The 20309-nt window shown below is 46.5% G+C and overlaps 1 protein-coding gene across 1 annotated transcript in view; it reads left to right on the forward strand.

Annotated features, from left to right (window-relative positions):
* LOC115165027 (anthrax toxin receptor 2) overlaps positions 1–20309 on the forward strand; it is a 125555-nt gene that overhangs the window by 89528 nt on the left and 15718 nt on the right. The gene's annotated exons all lie outside the window — the stretch shown is intronic.

The raw sequence follows: 20309 nt of genomic DNA on the forward strand, positions 1-20309 counted from the left end.
TAGTATCATTAGGATCAGTAGTAGTATCAGTAGTATCAGTAGTATCAGTAATATCAGTAGTATCAGTAGTATCAGTAGTATCAGTAATATCAGTAGTATCAGTAATATCAGTAGTATCAGTAGTATCAGTAGTATCAGCAGTATCAGCAGTAGTATCAGCAGTATCAGTAGTATCAGCAGTATCAGTAGTAGTATCAGCAGTATCAGTAGTATCAGTAGTATCAGTAGTATCAGCAGTATCAGTAGTATCAGCAGTATCAGTAGTATCAGCAGTATCAGTAGTATCAGTAGTATCAGTAGTATCAGCAGTATCAGTAGTAGTATCAGCAGTATCAGTAGTATCAGTAGTATCAGCAGTATCAGTAGTATCAGCAGTATCAGTAGTATCAGCAGTATCAGTAGTATCAGCAGTATCAGTAGTATCAGTAGTATCAGCAGTATCAGTAGTATCAGCAGTATCAGTAGTATCAGTAGGATCAGTACTATCAGTAGGATCAATTTTTAGATTTTTCAGCAGTATCAATATCTGCACTCACACACACACACACACAAACACACGCACACGCTAGTCGTGATCTGGTGGCGACCCGTCAAACCCGTCACTGACTAACTGCCAAGAGGTCAGCCCTCACCCAATTACTGCCCTGCCTCTCGTTAACTCTCTCCTGTCCGCCCGGCAACCACCCGGCCGCAGGCACTGATTTGTTTTTTTAATTAGCTTGATTATGCTAATGAGCATTATCACCCCAATGAATGGTGCTAGACCCTCTTTTATCGTTATAAACTGTAGGCTCAACAACTATTAAAAGCAGTTTTTATTTATATTTGACACTAATTAAATGTACTCGTTAAAGCATGACTGTTGCTGCTCGCTCTTTGGCTCTGCTAAAGTGATCTCACGCGTCTTCAATTACGAAGAAGAGAAATGGCACTGTAACAACGCCCCGGAGGGTGTTGTAACCTCCACCAGCTGATCTCAGACCAGGGCATATATTTCAAACGTGTATTGAGAGTTGAAGTGCTGATCTACGATCAGTTTTTGTATTTTAAATCATAACGAATTGGGGGGGGGGGCTGATTCTAGAACAGCATGATTCTAGAACAGCACTCTTACTCTGAGACTGATCCTAGATTCTAGATTCATCCCAAAGGTGAATGGGGTTGAGGTCAGGGCTCTGCCAGTCAAGTTCTTCTACACCGATCTCGACAAACCATTTATGTATGGACCTTGCTTTGTGCACGGGGGCATTGTCATGGTGAAACAGGAAAGGGCCTTCCCCAAACTGTTGCCACAAAGTTGTAACCACAGAATCATCTACAATGTCATTATATGCTGTAGCGTTAAGATTTCCCTTCACTGGAACTGAGGGGCCTATACTGAACCATGAACAACAGCCCCAGACCATTATTCCTCCTCCACCAAACTTTACAGTTGGCACTATGCATTGGGGCAGGTAGCGTTCTCCTGGCATTCGCCAAACCCAGATTCATCCGTCGGACTGTCAGATGGTGAAGCTTGATTCATCACTCCAGAGAACGTGTTTCCGCTGCTCCAGAGTCCAATGGAGGTGAACTTTACACCTCTCTAGCCGACACTTGGCATTGCACATGGTGATCTTAGGCTTGTGTGCAGCTGCTCGGCCATGGAAACACATTTCATGAAGCTCCCGACGAACAGTTCTTGTGCTGACGTTGCTCCCAGAGGCCGTTTGGAACTCAGTAGTGAATGTTACAACCGAGGACAGACGATTTTTACGTGCTACGCGCTTCAGCACTCGGCAGTCCCGTTCTGTGAGCTTGCGTGACCTACCACTTCGTGGCTGAGCCGTTGTTACTCCTAGATGTTTCCACTTCACAATAACAGCACTTACAATTGACTGGGGCAGCTCTAGCAGGGCAGAAATTTGACAAACTGTCACATGACGGTGCCACGTTGAAAGACACTGAGCTCTTCAGTACAGGGCCGTTCTACTGCCAATGTTTGTCTATGGAGATTGCAGGGCTGTGTGCTCGATTTTATACACCTGTCAGCAACGGATGTGGCTGAAATAGCCGAATCCACTAATATGAAGGGGTGTCCACACACTTTTATATATATAGTGCATGTGCAGCTGTAGCTATGTCAAGAATCCAGTGTATAAATAAATATGCGGCGTGTATAAACACACACACACACACACACACACACACACACACACACACACACACACACATACACACACACACACACACACACACACACACACACACACACACACACACACACACACACACACACCCTCATTTGTGCTGCATCTCTCAAATATTATGCCATCTTAGATAAAAAAGACAGCTCATATTTTATCAATATGTCATTTTTCATTATAGTCGATGTTTGGGATACTAACGATAATAGTTAATAAAGCAGCTTATTAACCTTGATGACAATGTGATCTTTTATAATTGATAGTTTGTCTCACCTTAAATGATATTGAGTGATGATAACACACATGTAATTAATGGACACGGCTGATGTAATGGGTTTTTAAAATTATTTTTTACAGTCATACAGGACTGTAGCTAAACTAAACGTTAAATACTGTTTATATGGAACGTAGCCCGCTAGTGCACATACAGTACACCCCATCCGTTCTAGTACGATTGTTGTATCATAAAGTATTCTGCTGGGGTCAGAAGTAGGAAAATATATGCACACACTACTGCAATTCACTTTGGATAGAAGAGCCTGCTAAATGGTATACACTATATGTTATTATATCAACACCTATTCTATAAAGCCCTGCTTCTTCAATATGTGGTATGTCTGTCTGTCTGTCTGTCTGTCTGTCTGTCTGTCTGTCTGTCTGTCTGTCTGTCTGTCTGTCTGTCTGTCTGTCTGTCTGTCTGTCTGTCTGTCTGTCTGTCTGTCTGTCTGTCTGTCTGTCTGTCTGTCTGTCTGTCTGTCTGTCTGTCTGTCTGTCTGTCTGTCTGTCTGTCTGTCTGTCTGTCTGTCTGTCTGTCTGTCTGTCTGTCTGCCTGCCTGCCTGCCTGCCTGCCTGCCTGCCTGCCTGCCTGCCTGCCTGCCTGCCTGCCTGCCTGCCTGCCTGCCTGCCTGCCTGCCTGCCTGCCTGCCTGCCTGCCTGCCTGCCTGCCTGCCTGCCTGCCTGCCTGCCTGCCTGCCTGCCTGCCTGCCTGCCTTGCCTGCCTTGCCTGCCTGCTCTTTGTGAGCTCCAATGTAGCTCTGTAGTATTCTCTATAGTCTTAGTAGGGTGAACCCATCACACACACACACACACACACTAGCAGATGTAGTTGAGGACAGGCTTCTCCACTAGGCCGACTTCATATCACTTTCACACAGGCAGTCTCTGATATCCCTCTCTCTTCCTCTCTGTTGGATATCCCTCTCTCTTCCTCTCTGTTGGATATCCCTCTCTCTTCCTCTCTGTTGGATATCCCTCTCTCTTCCTCTCTGTTGGATATCCCTCTCTCTTCCTCTCTGTTGGATATCCCTCTCTCTTCCTCTCTGTTGGATATCCCTCTCTCTTCCTCTCTGTTGGATATCCCTCTCTCTTCCTCTCTGTTGGATATCCCTCTCTCTTTCTCTCTGTTGGATATCCCTCTCTCTTCCTCTCTGTTGGATATCCCTCTCTCTTTCTCTCTGTTGGATATCCCTCTCTATTCCTCTCTGTTGGATATCCCTCTCTCTTCCTCTCTGTTGGATATCCCTCTCTCTTTCTCTCTCTCTCTTTCTCTCCCCTCTCCCTCTTCATCTATTCCTCTTCTTCTCAGTCTGTCTTTCAGCCCCTCTCTCTCTGTCTTCTCCCCTTTTCTGTCCCTCCCTCTCTCTCTCCCTCCCTCCGTCCCTCTCAGTCTGTCCGTTCCCATTGCTCCTGGGAGGTGTGTGTGGGTGACAGTGGTCCTAATGAAGATGTAAACTGTGGGCAGCAGCAGGTTTCTGAAGGTTACTCTGTCTACACTGGGGGAAGTGAGAAAGAATCAAGTCACTGATGACATGTGACGGTTTCACCCAGGGATGATTCAAACCAGTGCTAATGAACCAACCCGAGGAGAGGACAGTGGAGAGACGAGAGAGAGAAGGGCAGAGCAGAGGGAGCAAAGAGAGACAGGGGGAGCAGAGAGAGAGACAGACAGGGGGGAGGAGGCATGTTACAGGGGGAGCAGAGAGACACACACAGGGGAGAAGGCATGGTACAGGGGGAGCAGAGAGACACACACAGGGGAGAAGGCATGGTACAGGGGGAGCAGAGAGAGAGACAGACAGGGGGAGGAGGCATGGTACAGGGGGAGCAGAGAGAGAGACAGACAGGGGGAGGAGGCATGGTACAGGGGGAGCAGAGAGAGAGAGACAGGGGGAGGAGGCATGGTACAGGGGGAGCAGAGAGAGAGAGAGAGAGAGAGAGAGAGAGAGAGAGAGAGAGAGAGAGAGAGACAGACAGACAGACAGACAGACAGACAGACAGACAGACAGACAGACAGACAGACAGACAGACAGACAGACAGACAGACAGACAGACAGACAGACAGACAGACAGACAGACAGACAGACAGACAGACAGACAGACAGACAGACAGACAGACAGACAGACAGGGGGAGAAGGCATGATACAGGAGGAGCAGAGAGAGAGACACAGGGGAGGAGGCATGGTACAGGGGGGAGAACAGTGGAGAGACGAGAGAGCAATGAACATTTTGAGGAGGTAACGAAGAGTTTAAGCTATCCTCAAACATGTTACCAGGCCAACGACGCTACACTAGTGTCAGATTTCATCATCCCGGCAGGGTTCCTAGTCTGCTGGCAAGCTATCAAAGACCACGCATCCAAACTGACTTTCTGCAAACATTGCCAAAAGGGAAACCATTGTATTAATATGTCTAAATGTAGGAGGAAATAGAAAACAATCCTGTTCATCGCTGCATAAATTAGTTCATAATGCTGCTTCCTGTACGACTGAGACTTGGCTAGAGGCAAACCTGAATATCTAGAGTTTGAGCATATGCAGATATATGGGCATAGCCAGGATCCCTTCTTGTATAGCCTTTCTGTGGAACACTGAGCCAGGATCCCTTCTTGTGTAGCCTTTCTGTGGAACACTGAGCCAGGATCCCTTCTTGTATAGCCTTTCTGTTGAACACTGAGCCAGGATCCCTTCTTGTGTAGTCTTTCTGTTGAACACTGAGCCAGGATCCCTTCTTGTGTAGTCTTTCTGTGGAACACTGAGCCAGGTTCCCTTCTTGTATAGTCTTTCTGTGGAACACTGAGCCAGGATCCCTTCTTGTGTAGTCTTTCTGTTGAACACTGAGCCAGGATCCCTTCTTGTGTAGTCTTTCTGTGGAACACTGAGCCAGGTTCCCTTCTTGTGTAGCCTTTCTGTTGAACAGTGGACAAGTTTCAAGCCGTTTAACAAGAGGAGCTGCAGGAACAAAATAGCTGCAAGTCAAATACATTTCGAAAGGAGATTTGATGAAGATGGAAAAATAGGCAGCAGGTCTTGGATGACCATAAAAGCAGACTTCAAAAACACCTTTTTTTATTATGAACCCTTTAACCTCTTGGTTAGAAAATATCTCTGGTCAGTACAGTGGAATACTCTAACATCCGCAGTCCAGTTGTCAACCGGTAGATAGCCACATGGTGGTCAGCCCACCTGGGATTAGACAGCTGTCTGAGCGCGCACAAATACACACGCTCCATCCCCTATCAGAGGTGATGTTCTCCTATGTGACACCTCAGTCCAGCCAGTCCTGTTTAAGTCTGGACTCTCATCGCATTAGAATAATTACCCACTGTCAGCCTTCATTCCTATCCACCTCGCCGTCCTAGAGAGAGGAGCAGAGGAGGACACATCCGCCATTTGTATTTTATTACAGGGGTCAGATCGAATCTTGGTCAGATCGAATCTTGGCCAGATCGAGTCTTGGTCAGATCGAGTCTTGGTCAGATCGAGTCTTGGTCAGATCGAGTCTTGGTCAGATCTTGGTCAGATCGAGTCTTGGTCAGATTGAGTCTTGGTCAGATCCAGTCTTGGTCAGATCGAGTCTTGGTCAGATCGAGTCTTGGTCAGATCTTGGTCAGATCGAGTCTTGGTCAAATTGAGTCTTGGTCAGATTGAGTCTTGGTCAGATCGAGTCTTGGTCAGATCGAGTCTTGGTCAGATCCAGTCTTGGTCAGATCCAGTCTTGGTCAGATCCAGTCTTGGTCAGATCGAGTCTTGGTCAGATCGAGTCTTGGTCAGATCTTGGTCAGATCGAGTCTTGGTCAGATTGAGTCTTGGTTAGATCGAGTCTTGGCCAGATCAAGTCTTGGTCAGATCGAGTCTTGGCCAGATCGAATCTTGGTCAGATCGAGTCTTGGTCAGATTGAGTCTTGGTCAGATCCAGTCTTGGTCAGATCGAGTCTTGGTCAGATCGAGTCTTGGTCAGATCTTGGTCAGATCGAGTCTTGGTCAAATTGAGTCTTGGTCAGATTGAGTCTTGGTCAGATCGAGTCTTGGTCAGATCGAGTCTTGGTCAGATCCAGTCTTGGTCAGATCCAGTCTTGGTCAGATCCAGTCTTGGTCAGATCGAGTCTTGGTCAGATCGAGTCTTGGTCAGATCTTGGTCAGATCGAGTCTTGGTCAGATTGAGTCTTGGTTAGATCGAGTCTTGGCCAGATCAAGTCTTGGTCAGATCGAGTCTTGGCCAGATCGAATCTTGGTCAGATCGAGTCTTGGTCAGATCGAGTCTTGGTCAGATTGAGTCTTGGTCAGATCGAGTCTTGGTCAGATCGAATCTTGGTCAGATCGAGTCTTGGTCAGATCGAGTCTTGGTCAGATTGAGTCTTGGCCAGATTGGTCAGATCGAGTCTTGGTCAGATAAATTTAACAAGTGACATCAATAAGGGATCATAGCTTTCACCTGGATTCTCCTGGCCAGCATATGTCTTTTAAAGATCAAGTGTCCTTAATGTTTTGTGCACACAGTGTAGTTACTCCATTGAGTGAAAAGAAGGAAGCTTGTACAGAATAAAAAATATTCCAAAACATGCATCCAGTTTGCAACAAGACACTAAAGTAACACTGCAGAAAATGTGGCAAAACATTACACTTTTTGTCCTGAATACAAAGTGTTATGTTTGGGGCAAATCCAATATGACACATTACTGAATATCTCTCTCCATTTTTTTTAAGCATAGTGGTGGCTGCATCGTGTTATGGGTATGCTTGTAATCATTAAGGACTGGGGAGGTTTTCAGGATAAAAAAAATGTATTGAATGAAGCTAAGCCACAGGAGGCTGTTGGCACCTTAATTGGGGAGGACGGGCTCGTGGTAATGGCTGGTGCGAACGTACAATAAGTCAAGGGTTATGAATGCTTTCTGAAGGCAACGTACATAGATATTTATTTATATTCTGGACTCTGACATTTTTTTGGTACTTTTTGGAGTGTGTGTATTGTAATTTTATTACTAGATGTTGCTGTTCTGTTGTAGCTAGAAACATAATCATTTCACTGCACCTGCGATAACATCTCCAAAACGGTGTATTCAACCAATAAGCTTGGATTTTATTTTATTTGAATAGTGTTTTCATTACTTTTATTTCCCTGACTTGTCTAAACTAATTTTCTCATGTTATCTCTTGTCCCTCTGCAGCAGACATACTGTATATAGTGAGCAATATGTTTGGAACATCAAATTGCAATACATCTAATATCTTGAGAATCGCTATATATATATATATATATATATATATATATATATATATATATATATTGTATCGGCACCTAAGTATTGGGATAATATCGTATCGTGAGGAGCCTGGAAATTCCCAGCCTTACAAACCAGTCAGTCTAGGCCATGTACTCATTACCATGACATCTACATAAACACAAGCCATTGTCACGTTTGCGTTTAACGCTAGAGGGACAGCCATGGAGAACCGTCGCTTTTCCTTCATATTCTCGCTCTATAAAAAGCACACGTGCTCAATCCTACGCCGCTTTCACTGAATTAAATAGTTTACTTTAACAATATACATCTAAACCTCTGTCACAAAATTTGATAATGCGTTTTTCATTTAGTCATAAATTGTTTGTAATGTCTCGTACGCAGGCGTCTAACCATATCTCATACAGTGCTTGTCGAGTCACATCACCCAGTGGATGAAATGGTCTGTCTTACAGCAATGTGATACTCTGTCTTAGACCATATGCAGCTTTTGTCACCTCGGCTCTGCTGAGCTGTGCTGAAGGAACTTGGCCGGAGCGTTTGTGAGGGACAGTATGAATCAGAGTGTTACTGCAAGCCAACTGAGTTATGAGTAATCTCAGCTCAGGCCAAGGCGTGAGAGCTTTTAATTGATTTTGAAGGTTTACACCCTTTCTCCAAACAAGCGAATGTCGTAAGAGGCAGTGCCGCCCTCCTCCAGCCACGCACAGACGTTTTAGCCTTTGTGTGTGTTAGTCTGTGTGTGTGTGTGTGTGTGTGTGTGTGTGTGTGTGTGTGTGTGTGTGTGTGTGTGTGTGTGTGTGTGTGTGTGTGTGTGTGTGTGTGTGTGTGTGTGTGTGTGTGTGCTTGTGTTAGCTTGCCAAACTTGTTTATTTCACTTCCCCAGGGAAGTAGAACTGTGAGGTAGAGCAGTACTCTTCATGCTGTTAGCTCCTCTCAGCCAAAAACCCAGATTAACTAGAGTTGATTCAAGTTCATAGTCTGATTTTAGTTAGGCGTGAACTAGAACTAGCTGTGGCATCACCCTCCCTGAGACTTTGGAAGTACTGTGGACCTGGTTCACTACGAACGTGGTTTTGGGTGAACTAGCATTCGACACGGTAACTCCTGATAGTCGAGAATGGGATCAACGAGAGCAGATGGTGAGGTAGAAGGAAGAGTGTGTTTTTATTATTTTTTCTCCAGTTGATTGAAGTGTGACACGCTCAGAGCGTCTTCAACACCCTGTCATCGTTTTTCGATAGGAGTGTCATGCCGACTACGCCATAAAGGTCATGGGGGGGGGGTTCTCACCCAGAGGTGTCTAAGTGTAAACGGACAAAAATACTCCGTCAGGTGTGTAGAGCTTCATAAGCTAAAGAGTAGCTGATGTGGTGAGGTTTTTCTGGAGTCTGGTCTGTTGGTACTGTAACGCTGCTGACTCCGGACTACGCGTCCCCCCCTGAGGTTCCTCTCGGACCCTTTTGGCTGTGCCTGTCTACTGTATTTCCCACAGTCCTATCATTACACAATAATGCGGTGAGGTTCTGAGCTCTGAATGTGGGAACACTGTCTGAAAAGTGTTCATTTTCTCCACAAGGGTAAGAGGGTTTATTTTCTCCACGAGGGTAAAAGTGTTCATTTTCTCCACGAGGGTAAAAGTGTTCATTTTCTCCACGAGGGTAAGAGGGTTTATTTTCTCCACGAGGGTAAGAGGGTTTATTTTCTCCACGAGGGTAAGAGTGTTTATTTTCTCCACGAGGGTAAGAGGGTTTATTTTCTCCACGAGGGTAAAAGACTTCATTTTCTCCACGAGGGTAAGAGTGTTCATTTTCTCCACGAGGGTAAGAGTGTTCATTTTCTCCACGATGGTAAGAGTGTTCATTTTCTCCACGAGGGTAAGAGTGTTCATTTTCTCCACGAGGGTAAGAGTGTTCATTTTCTCCACAAGGGTAAGAGTGTTCATTTTCCCCACGAGGGTAAGAGGGTTTATTTTATTGGACAACCAGTTGCTCCAGGTCAATGTGTTTAGGGGAGATTGTTTTGACCCATGTTCTCAGCCTCATCACTGACTGTACCCTGATTGGGTTATACTCTAGTCACTGACTGTACCCTGATTGGGTTATCATCTAGTCACTGACTGCACCCTGATTGGGTAATCTATTCCAAAGGGGTTATGCTTAGCAAGAAGCCCACATCTGATTCATGTCTGGAAGAGCTGGGCTGAAATTATTTACAATCTCAGTCCGTCTTCATGTCCAACTAATTACATTTTTACAGCTAAATTTCAGCCTTAAACTTTACCACAGAAAAATGATTATTTATGTAAGGCTGTAAACTAGCATGGGTGTAAAAATGAAAAGACAGCAGACGCACACACACACACACACACGCACACACACACACACAGACACACAGACACACACACACACACACACACACACACACACACACACACACACACACACACAGAGACACACACACACACAGACACACACACACACACAGACACACACACACACACACACACAGACACACACACACACACACACACAGACATACAGACACACAGACACACAGACATACAGACACACAGACACACACACACACACACACACAGACACACACACACAGACACACACAGACACACAGACACACACACAGACACACACACAGACACAGACATACAGACACACAGACACACAGACACACACACACACACACAGACATACAGACAGACACACACACACACACACAGACACAGACACACACACACACACACATGATGGTAGTGATATAACATCATGATAGAACCAGCTCCAGGTGATGGTAGAGATATACAGCATTTGTATTTGCATTTATTATGGATCCCCATTAGTTCCTGCCAAGGCAGCAGCTACTCTTCCTGGGGTTTATTATGGATCCCCATTAGTTCCTGCCAAGGCAGCAGCTACTCTTCCTGGGGTTTATTATGGATCCCCATTAGTTCCTGCCAAGGCAGCAGCTACTCTTCCTGGGGTTTATTATGGATCCCCAATTAGTTCATGCCAAAGCAGCAGCTACTCTTCCTGGGGTTTATTATGGAACCCCATTAGTTCATGCCAAGGCAGCAGCTACTCTTCCTGGGTTTATTATGGATCCCCATTAGTTCCTGCCAAGGCAGCAGCTACTCTTCCTGGGGTTTATTATGGATCCCCATTAGTTCCTGCCAAGGCAGCAGCTACTCTTCCTGGGGTTTATTATGGATCCCCATTAGTTCATGCCAAGACAGCAGCTACTCTTCCTGGAATCCGGCAAAATTAAGGCAGTTTTACAATTTTAAAAACATTACAAAACATTACAGAATTCACACAACACACTAAGTGTGTGCCCTCAGGCCCCTACTCCACCCCCTTCATATCTACAACGCAATATCCATGTGTACGTGTGTGTAGTTCGTATGTTATCATGTGTGTAGTTCGTATGTTATCATGTGTGTATAGAGCGTATGTTATCATGTGTGTGTATGCATGTGTCTATGTTTGTGTTGCTTCACTGTCCTCGCTGTTCCATAAGGTGTATTTTTATCTGTTTTTTAAATCAAATTTTACTTCTTGCATCAGTTACCTGATGTGGAATAGAGTTCCATGTAGTCATGGCTCTATGTAATACTGTGCACCTCCCATAGTCTGTTCTGGACTTCGGGACTGTGAAGAGACCTCTGGTGACATGTCTTGTTGGGTTTGCATTGGTGTCTGAGCTGTGTGCTAGTTGTTTAAACAGACAGCTTGGTGCATTCAAAATGTCAATAACTCTCACAAAAACAAGTAGTGATGAAGTCAATCTCTCCTCTACTTTGAGTCAGGAGAGATTGACATGCATATTATTAATGTTTGCTCTCTGTTTACATCCAAGGGCCAGCCGTGCTGCCCTGTTCTGAGACAATTGTAATTTTCCTAAGTCCCTTTTTGTGGCACCTGACCATACGACTGAACAGTAGTCAAGGTGCGACAAAACTAGAGCCTGTAGGACCTGCCTTTTTGATAGTGTTGTTAAGGGGGTGGCAGGTAGCCTAGTGGTTAGAGTGTTGGACTAGTAACTGAAAGTTTGCAAGATCAAATCCCTGAGTTGGCAAGGTAAAAATCTGTCATTCTACCCCTGAACAAGGCAGTTAATCCACTGTTCCTAGGCTGTCATTGAAAATAAGAATTTGTTCTTAACTGACTTGCCTAATTAAATAAAGGCAGAGTAATGCTTTATAATGGACAAACTTCCCCCCATCTTAGCTGCTGTTGTATCAATATGTTTTGACCATGACAGTTTACAATCTAGGGTTACTCCAAGCAGTTTAGTCACCACAACTTGCTCAATTTACACATTATTTATTACAAGATTTAGTTGAGGTTTATGGCTAAGTGAATGATTTGTCTCAAATACAAAGCTTTTAGTTTTAGAAATATTTAGGACTAACTTATTCCTTTCCACCCGTTCTGAAACTAACTGCAGCTCTTTGTTAAGTGTTGCAGTCATTTCAGTCGCTGTAGTAGCTGACGTGTACAGTGTTGAGTCATCCTCATACATAGACACACTGGCTTTACACAAAGCATGGTGAAGTTATTAATTACACTTTGGATGGTGTATCAATACACCCAGTCACTACAAAGATAGAGGCGTCCTTCCTAACTCAGTTTCCGGAGAGGAAGGAAACCGCTCAGGGATTTCACCATGAGGCCAATGGTGACTTTAAAACAGCTACAGAGTTTAATGGCTGTGATTGGAGAAAACTGAGGATGGATCAACAACATTGTAGTTACTCCACAATACTAACCTAATTGACAGAGTGAAAAGAAGGAAGCATGTACAGAATAAAATATTCCAAAACATGCATTCTGTTTGCAATAAGGCACTAAAGTAAAACTGCCAAAAAGTTGACAAAGAAATGAACTTTATGTCCTGAATACGAAGTATTATGTTTGGGGAAAATCCTACACAACACATCACTGAGTACCACTCATTCATATTTTCAAGCATGGTGGTGGCTGCATCATGTTATGGGTATACTTGTCATTGGCAAGGACTAGGGAGTTTTTTAGGATAAAAAGAATCGGAATAGAGCTAAACACAGGCAAAATCCTAGAGGAAAACCTGGTTCAGTCTGCTTTCCAACAGACACTGGGAGATGAATTCACCTTTCAGCAGGACAGTAACCTACAACTCAAAGCCAAATGTACATTGGAGTTACTTACTAAGATGACATTGAATGTTCCCGAGTGGCCTAGTTACAGTTTTGACTTAAATCGGCTTGAAAAATCTATGGCAACACTTGAAAATGGCTGTCTAGGAATGATTAACAACCAACTTGACAGAGCTTGAAGCATTTCTAAAAGAATAATATGCAAATATTGTACAATCTAGTTGTGCAAACTTCTTAGAGACTTACCCAGAAAGACTCACAGCTGTAATCGCTGCCACTTTGTCATTATGGGGTATTGTGTGTAGATGGTTGAGGAAAAAAATAAATGTAATCCTTTTGAATACAGGTAGCAGCACAACAAAAGGTGGAATGAGTCAAGGGGTATGAACACTTTCTGAAGGGACTTTATAACAGCATGATAGAACCAGCTGCAGGCTCCAGGCCATATACACTAGATTAAAGGGGAAGCTGTTGTTTCTGGAATCCAACTGTGAGATGTGGGTTAGTATGACCTGAACTGGGTAGACATGGGCTGTGCAGAGAAACACAAACACACAAACAGGTGCAGGAACACACACAATCTTGAATTCCACATTTAAAGCTTTATTATAAACATACAGTGTATTTGACATATTGAGTACAGTATCAACAAAGAGATTGTATTAATTCTGAGACATTAAACGATTATCTCTGTTGAGTCTGTGATTACTGCTAATTACCACATTTCTTCTTTCGTTTGACCTTTTTCTAATTGGAGTCATGACAACAGTATCTGTTTGACAACATGTTTTCTGGCACATCATTAGCAGTGGAATTATTCAAAATGAATTTGGAATAATTTGTTGTTTAATAACTGAGATATTTATTAATTTCTCTAATTACACATTAAGGAGTTTACAGTATCAGTGATATAGGCTTTGTTTTAAACTTGAGGTGTTCCCATGCATTTCTAAATTGAGGAAAACATATTTAATTTCCAATCATTAACTAAACCATTAACAGAATGGGGGACATAAAATATTCAAATCATTAGAACACAAAACCATCCAAAATGAATATGATTAATATCACACTAAACAGACACCTCATCGTTAGTAAGTTTCACATCAGCACTAAATATATATGTATGTATGTCTAAAGAAAGGTATTTCTGTTTGTTGCGGCTACAGCGCTTCTTCCTTCCTAAACCGCTTTACCCTTTGACCTGTGTTTTGGGCTATGTTCCAGAGCCAATTCTCCCTACATTAGCCTCATCAGGGACTTTATTATGTGCCACCCCATGGGGTGAGGGAGGGAGGGCAGCCGCCCTGGCACATGCCCCCATGTGATGCAGCACGGTAACAGTCTGTGACACACACACACACACACAGTGTCACCACCTGACTGCTCAATGCAATTACGGGGCCTCCTGTCCTGTCGCAGTGCGTCACCTTTTCTCTCCCCTCAGCTCAGAACCAATGTGACCCCAATCCTGCCGGCACCTCTGGACAAACGATGTCCTCGCCCCTCAGTTCAGAACGGATGTGACCCCGAATTCTGGCCTCGCCCTTCAGCTCAGAACGGATGTGATCCCAATCCTACCGGCACCACTGGACAAACGATGTCCTCGCCCCTCAGCTCAGATTGCATGTGATCTCCATCCGGCACTACTGGAAGAATACTGGCTCACTGGTGGAGGGAAGACTGGCTCGCTGGTGGAGGGAACACTGGCTCGCTGGTGGAGGGAACACTGGCTCGCTGGTGGAGGGAACACTGGCTCGCTGGTAGAAGGAACACTGGCTCCCTGGTAGAAGGAACACTGGCTCACTGGTGGAGGGAACACTGGCTCGCTGGTGTAGGGAACACTGGCTCGCTGGTGGAGGAAAGACTGGCTCGCTGGTGGAGGGAACACTGGCTCGATGGTGGAGGAAAGACTGGCTCGCCGGTGGAGGGAACACTGGCTCGCAGGTGGAGGGAACACTGGCTCGCCGGTGGAGGGAACACTGGCTCGCCGGTGGAGGGAACACTGGCTTGCCGGTGCAGGGAACACTGGCTCGCCGGTGCAGGGAACACTGGCTCGCCGGTGGAGGGAACACTGGCTCGCCGGTGCAGGAAAGACTGGCTCGCCGGTGGAGGGAACACTGGCTCGCCGGTGGAGGAAAGACTGGCTCGCCGGTGGAGGAAAGACTGGCTCGCCGGTGGAGGAAAGACTGGCTCGCCGGTGGAGGAAAGACTGGCTCGCCGGTGGAGGGAACACTGGCTCGCCGGTGGAGGGAACACTGGCTCGCCGGTGGAGGGAACACTGGCTCGCCGGTGGAGGGAACACTGGCTCGCCGGTGGAGGAAAGACTGGCTCGCCGGTGGAGGGAATACTGGCTCACCGATGGAGGAAAGACTGGCTCGCCGGTGGAGGGAACACTGGCTCGCCGGTGGAGGGAACACTGGCTCGCCGGTGGAGGGAACACTGGCTCGCCGGTGGAGGGAACACTGGCTCGCCGGTGGAGGAAAGACTGGCTCGCCGGTGTAGGAAAGACTGGCTCGCCGGTGTAGGAAAGACTGGCTCGCCGGTGGAGGAAAGACTGGCTCGCCGGTGGAGGGAACACTGGCTCGCCGGTGGAGGAAAGACTGGCTCGCCGGTGGAGGAAAGACTGGCTCGCCGGTGGAAGAAAGACTGGCTCGCCTGTGGAGGGAACACTGGCTCGCCGGTGGAGGAAAGACTGGCTCACCGGTGGAGGAAAGACTGGCTCGCCGGTGGAGGGAACACTGGCTCGCCGGTGGAGGAAAGACTGGCTCGCCGGTGGAGGAAAGACTGGCTCGCCGGTGGAGGGAACACTGGCTTACCGGTGGAGGAAAGACTGGCTCGCCGGTGGAGGAAAGACTGGCTCACCGGTGGAGGGAACACTGGCTCGCGGGTGGAGGAAAGACTGGCTCGCCGATGGAGGAAAGACTTGCTCGCCGGTGGAAGGAACACTGGCTCGCCGGTGGAGGAAAGACTGGCTCCCCGGTGGAGGAAAGACTGGCTCGCCGGTGGAGGGAATACTGGCTCGCCGGTGGAGGAAAGACTGGCTCGCCGGTGGAGGAAAGACTGGCTCGCCGGTGGAGGAAAGACTGGCTCGCCGGTGGAGGAAGACTGGCTCGCCGGTGGAGGGAATACTGGCTCACTGGTGGAGGAAAGACTGGCTCGCTGGTGGAGGGAACACTGGCTCGCTGGTGGAGGGAACACTGGCTCGCTGGTGGAGGGAACACTGGCTCGCTGGTGGATGGAGATGTTGTTTCCGCTCCATCTGCCTCTCCGTCTGCCTCTCCTGCGGGCCTCTGGGCCTCTGGGATGAGATCCCATGTCCAGGGTGGAGGTCGGAACCAAGGATCCGCTTCGGGAAAGTCGTATTCCTGGTCGTAATGTTGGTAAGTTGACGTTGATTTTATATCCAATAGTTCTTCCCGGCTGTATGTAATATCACTTAAGGTTTTCTGGACTAACAATGTAAGAAATAATACATGAAAAAAACAAATGACTGAATAGTTTCCTAAGGACCTGAAGCGAGGCGACCACCTCTGTCGGCACCAGGCGATAACATTTTCCAAGTGTTTAAGTACTTATTTGTGTGGTGCAGCTCTGTATTTGAACACAATGTCCTCTGTCACTCAATTACAAGCAGAGACAGTTTCCTGCTGAGCGGCAGGTTGGGAATCAATCCCTGCTGTTTGCGAATTGGACAAGGCTCCAGTACGTCGCTAGTCGCTAGCTATCCAAGCGCAATCCTACCATCCAAGCTCCATCTGATCCTCTTGGCATGCTTCCAGTCAGATCCCCCCCTTTCTCTACCTCCTCCACTCCTCCTGTCCTCTCCTCCTGTCCTGTTATGATTATTTCATCATTCTAAATTCTTTATGCTGGGGGTGCTGTGGATTGGAATTAACCTTGGTAGAGCTAGGAGCCCGGGTTGGGTTGGGCTGAGCGTAGAGACATACATACAGACAGACACATAACCACTAGAGCTATTTGGCCGAGGCGGTGTGGCTCAGTCCCGGTCCCCCAGTTGGATTCCTCTCCTCCATTAGTGCCATCTGTGCATTTCTGCTCCTGTCTGTGAGGCCCGCCCACGCCAGAACCACTGGTGTTTCTCTGGGACGACCAGGGACGGTGCCCAGAGCTACCCAGAGCTCTTAGCTGGCAATGATGTGCACTTTACTCTGACTGACTGAAACCAGGGGAGGGGAAAGACAAGGGGAGAGAGAGAGGGAGAGCAGGCAGGATGGGAGGCATAGCATAGTGGGGCAGGAAACAGCTTAAGGTAGCTGCTGTGTACGACGTACGGTTCTGTAGGCTTCAGGAGAATTTAACTTATCTCCGGACCAGCAAACAGGCAGCGCTGGTGTTGCATGTTGGGATGGAATGAATGTTTGGCGGGAAATCTTGTATGCGCTAACGATCTCAATGACTGTCCATTGATTCCATAGGGCCCAATCATGTGCCTGAGTTTTAACCTCCATTTAAACCATATACGATCAAACTGTCCTCTTTTCTTTTCATGTGCTGGGTGGTAGCCTAGTGGTTAAGCAGTTGGGCCAGTAATCTTAAAAAGTTGCTGTTTCGAATCCCTGAGCTGACTAGGGGAAATCTGTCAATGTGCCCTTGAGAAAGGACCTTTACCCTAATTGTTCCTGTAAGTCGCTCTGGATAAGAGCCTCTAAATTATGTAAATGTCAGATGGTCCAGCACCATGCTCAGACAATAGCTTTTATTTTTGGTGTAATTCTCCTTTATGGATAAGGCCTAAAACACAGGATAAAATATTGCTATGTCACATGATTGGGCCTAAAACACAGGGTCAAAGGCCATCTAATCATTCTACTCACCTAAACCTCCTTGATGTTTAGTCCGCTGAACAAAACAACACACTGAAACTGATACTCCAGTCGCAGAGAGTTACCCAGGTTACCGAAGAGGAGGACAAAGGTCAAATAGCCTCTTTTTAAAAACCTGACACAACAATGCATGTTACTTACAGTGAACCTGCCAGGAAGCATTTCATTGTGTGTATCCTGTACATATGACAAATAAACTTGACTTGAATTTAATTTGATGTTATACTCAGCCTCCTATTTTTACAGAGGACAGGAGGCTGACGTCAACCGTAAAGCTGCTAAAGTCTGTGGTTCGTGCCTGTCTCCTTAACCTGTAACTGATATCTATGTCAGTGCTGGCTGTTAGCAGTGCTGCTACAGTGATATATAGGATGAGGAGGATCAGTTGGATAACATCTATTTTCCTTTCTCCTCTCTGTAGTATGATCCCATGTCATGAACTAGAATGGGAGCCGATGATAAACTCTCTGTAAACAGTATGACGCTGCCTGCCAGTGTCAATGTTTTTACTGATGGCTGTAGATTGAAAGGCACAGGTCTCTACAGTATAGAGTATAGAGAATATGGTGCCATTTGGAATGCACTGTTTCAGTGTTGGGATTTAATGCCCCGGGTAAATTGCCACAACAAAGTTAATCTTAAGGGCTTCTCGTCCTGACATGGAGATATGTTATGGAGAGCGATCAGTGACACGTTTTATCAATGCTCACATGTAATGTATTTGTCCAAAATTGCACCATATTCCCTTCATAGTGCACCATTCTTTTTTATCAGGGTCCATATAGCTCTGGTCAGAAGTAGTGCACTATACAGGGAGTAAGACTAGCTTTCCTCTACTGTACGCTAGGCTAGCTTTCCACTACTGTACGCTAGGCTAGCTTTCCACTACTGTACGCTAGGCTAGCTTTCCTCTACAGTATGCTAGGCTAGCTTTCCTCTACTGTACGCTAGGCTAGCTCTCCTCTACTGTACTCTAGGCTAGCTTTCCTCTACTGTACGCTAGGCTAGCTCTCCTCTACTGTACGCTAGGCTAGCTTTCCACTACTGTACGCTAGGCTAGCTTTCCACTACTGTACGCTAGGCTAGCTTTCCTCTACAGTACGCTAGGCTAGCTTTCCTCTACTGTACGCTAGGCTAGCTTTCCTCTACAGTACGCTAGGCTAGCTTTCCTCTACTGTACGCTAGGCTAGCTCTCCTCTACTGTACGCTAGGCTAGCTCTCCTCTACTGTACGCTAGGCTAGCTTTCCTCTACTGTACGCTAGGCTAGCTTCCTCTACAGTATGCTAGGCTAGCTTTCCTCTACTGTACGCTAGGCTAGCTCTCCTCTACTGTACGCTAGGCTAGCTTTCCTCTACTGTACGCTAGGCTAGCTCTCCTCTACTGTACGCTAGGCTAGCTTTCCTCTACTGTACGCTAGGCTAGCTTTCCACTACTGTACGCTAGGCTAGCTTTCCTCTACAGTATGCTAGGCTAGCTTTCCTCTACTGTACGCTAGGCTAGCTCTCCTCTACTGTACGCTAGGCTAGCTTTCCTCTACAGTACGCTAGGCTAGCTTTCCTCTACTGTACGCTAGGCTAGCTCTCCTCTACTGTACGCTAGGCTAGCTCTCCTCTACTGTACGCTAGGCTAGCTTTCCTCTACTGTACGCTAGGCTAGCTTTCCTCTACAGTATGCTAGGCTAGCTTTCCTCTACTGTACGCTAGGCTAGCTCTCCTCTACTGTACGCTAGGCTAGCTTTCCTCTACTGTACGCTAGGCTAGCTCTCCTCTACTGTACGCTAGGCTAGCTTTCCTCTACTGTACGCTAGGCTAGCTTTCCTCTACTGTACGCTAGGCTAGCTTTCCTCTACAGTATGCTAGGCTAGCTTTCCTCTACTGTACGCTAGGCTAGCTCTCCTCTACTGTACGCTAGGCTAGCTTTCCTCTACTGTACGCTAGGCTAGCTTTCCTCTACTGTACGCTAGGCTAGCTTTCCACTACTGTACGCTAGGCTAGCTTTCCTCTACAGTATGCTAGGCTAGCTTTCCTCTACTGTACGCTAGGCTAGCTCTCCTCTACTGTACGCTAGGCTAGCTTTCCTTTACAGTATGCTAGGCTAGCTTTCCTCTACTGTACGCTAGGCTAGCTCTCCTCTACTGTACGCTAGGCTAGCTCTCCTCTACTGTACGCTAGGCTAGCTTTCCTCTACTGTACGCTAGGCTAGCTTTCCACTACTGTACGCTAGGCTAGCTTTCCTCTACAGTATGCTAGGCTAGCTTTCCTCTACTGTACGCTAGGCTAGCTCTCCTCTACTGTACGCTAGGCTAGCTCTCCTCTACTGTACGCTAGGCTAACTTTCCTCTACTGTACGCTAGGCTAGCTCTCCTCTACTGTACGCTAGGCTAGCTCTCCTGTACTGTACGCTAGGCTAGCTTTCCTCTACTGTACACTAGACTAGCTTTCCTCTACTGTACGCTAGGCTAGCTTTTCTCTACTGTACATTTCGGTATCTTAGGGAGGTTAGCTGAATGTAATGTTATGACTATAATTACTGTTCCCTGAAAGAGGGAAACGAGGTACAACACACTGTGGGGAGTGACACTCTCACGGCTTCTGTTGAAAG

Source organism: Salmo trutta, chromosome 27 (assembly GCF_901001165.1).
Source record: "Salmo trutta chromosome 27, fSalTru1.1, whole genome shotgun sequence".
NCBI classification, from domain to species: domain Eukaryota; kingdom Metazoa; phylum Chordata; class Actinopteri; order Salmoniformes; family Salmonidae; genus Salmo; species Salmo trutta.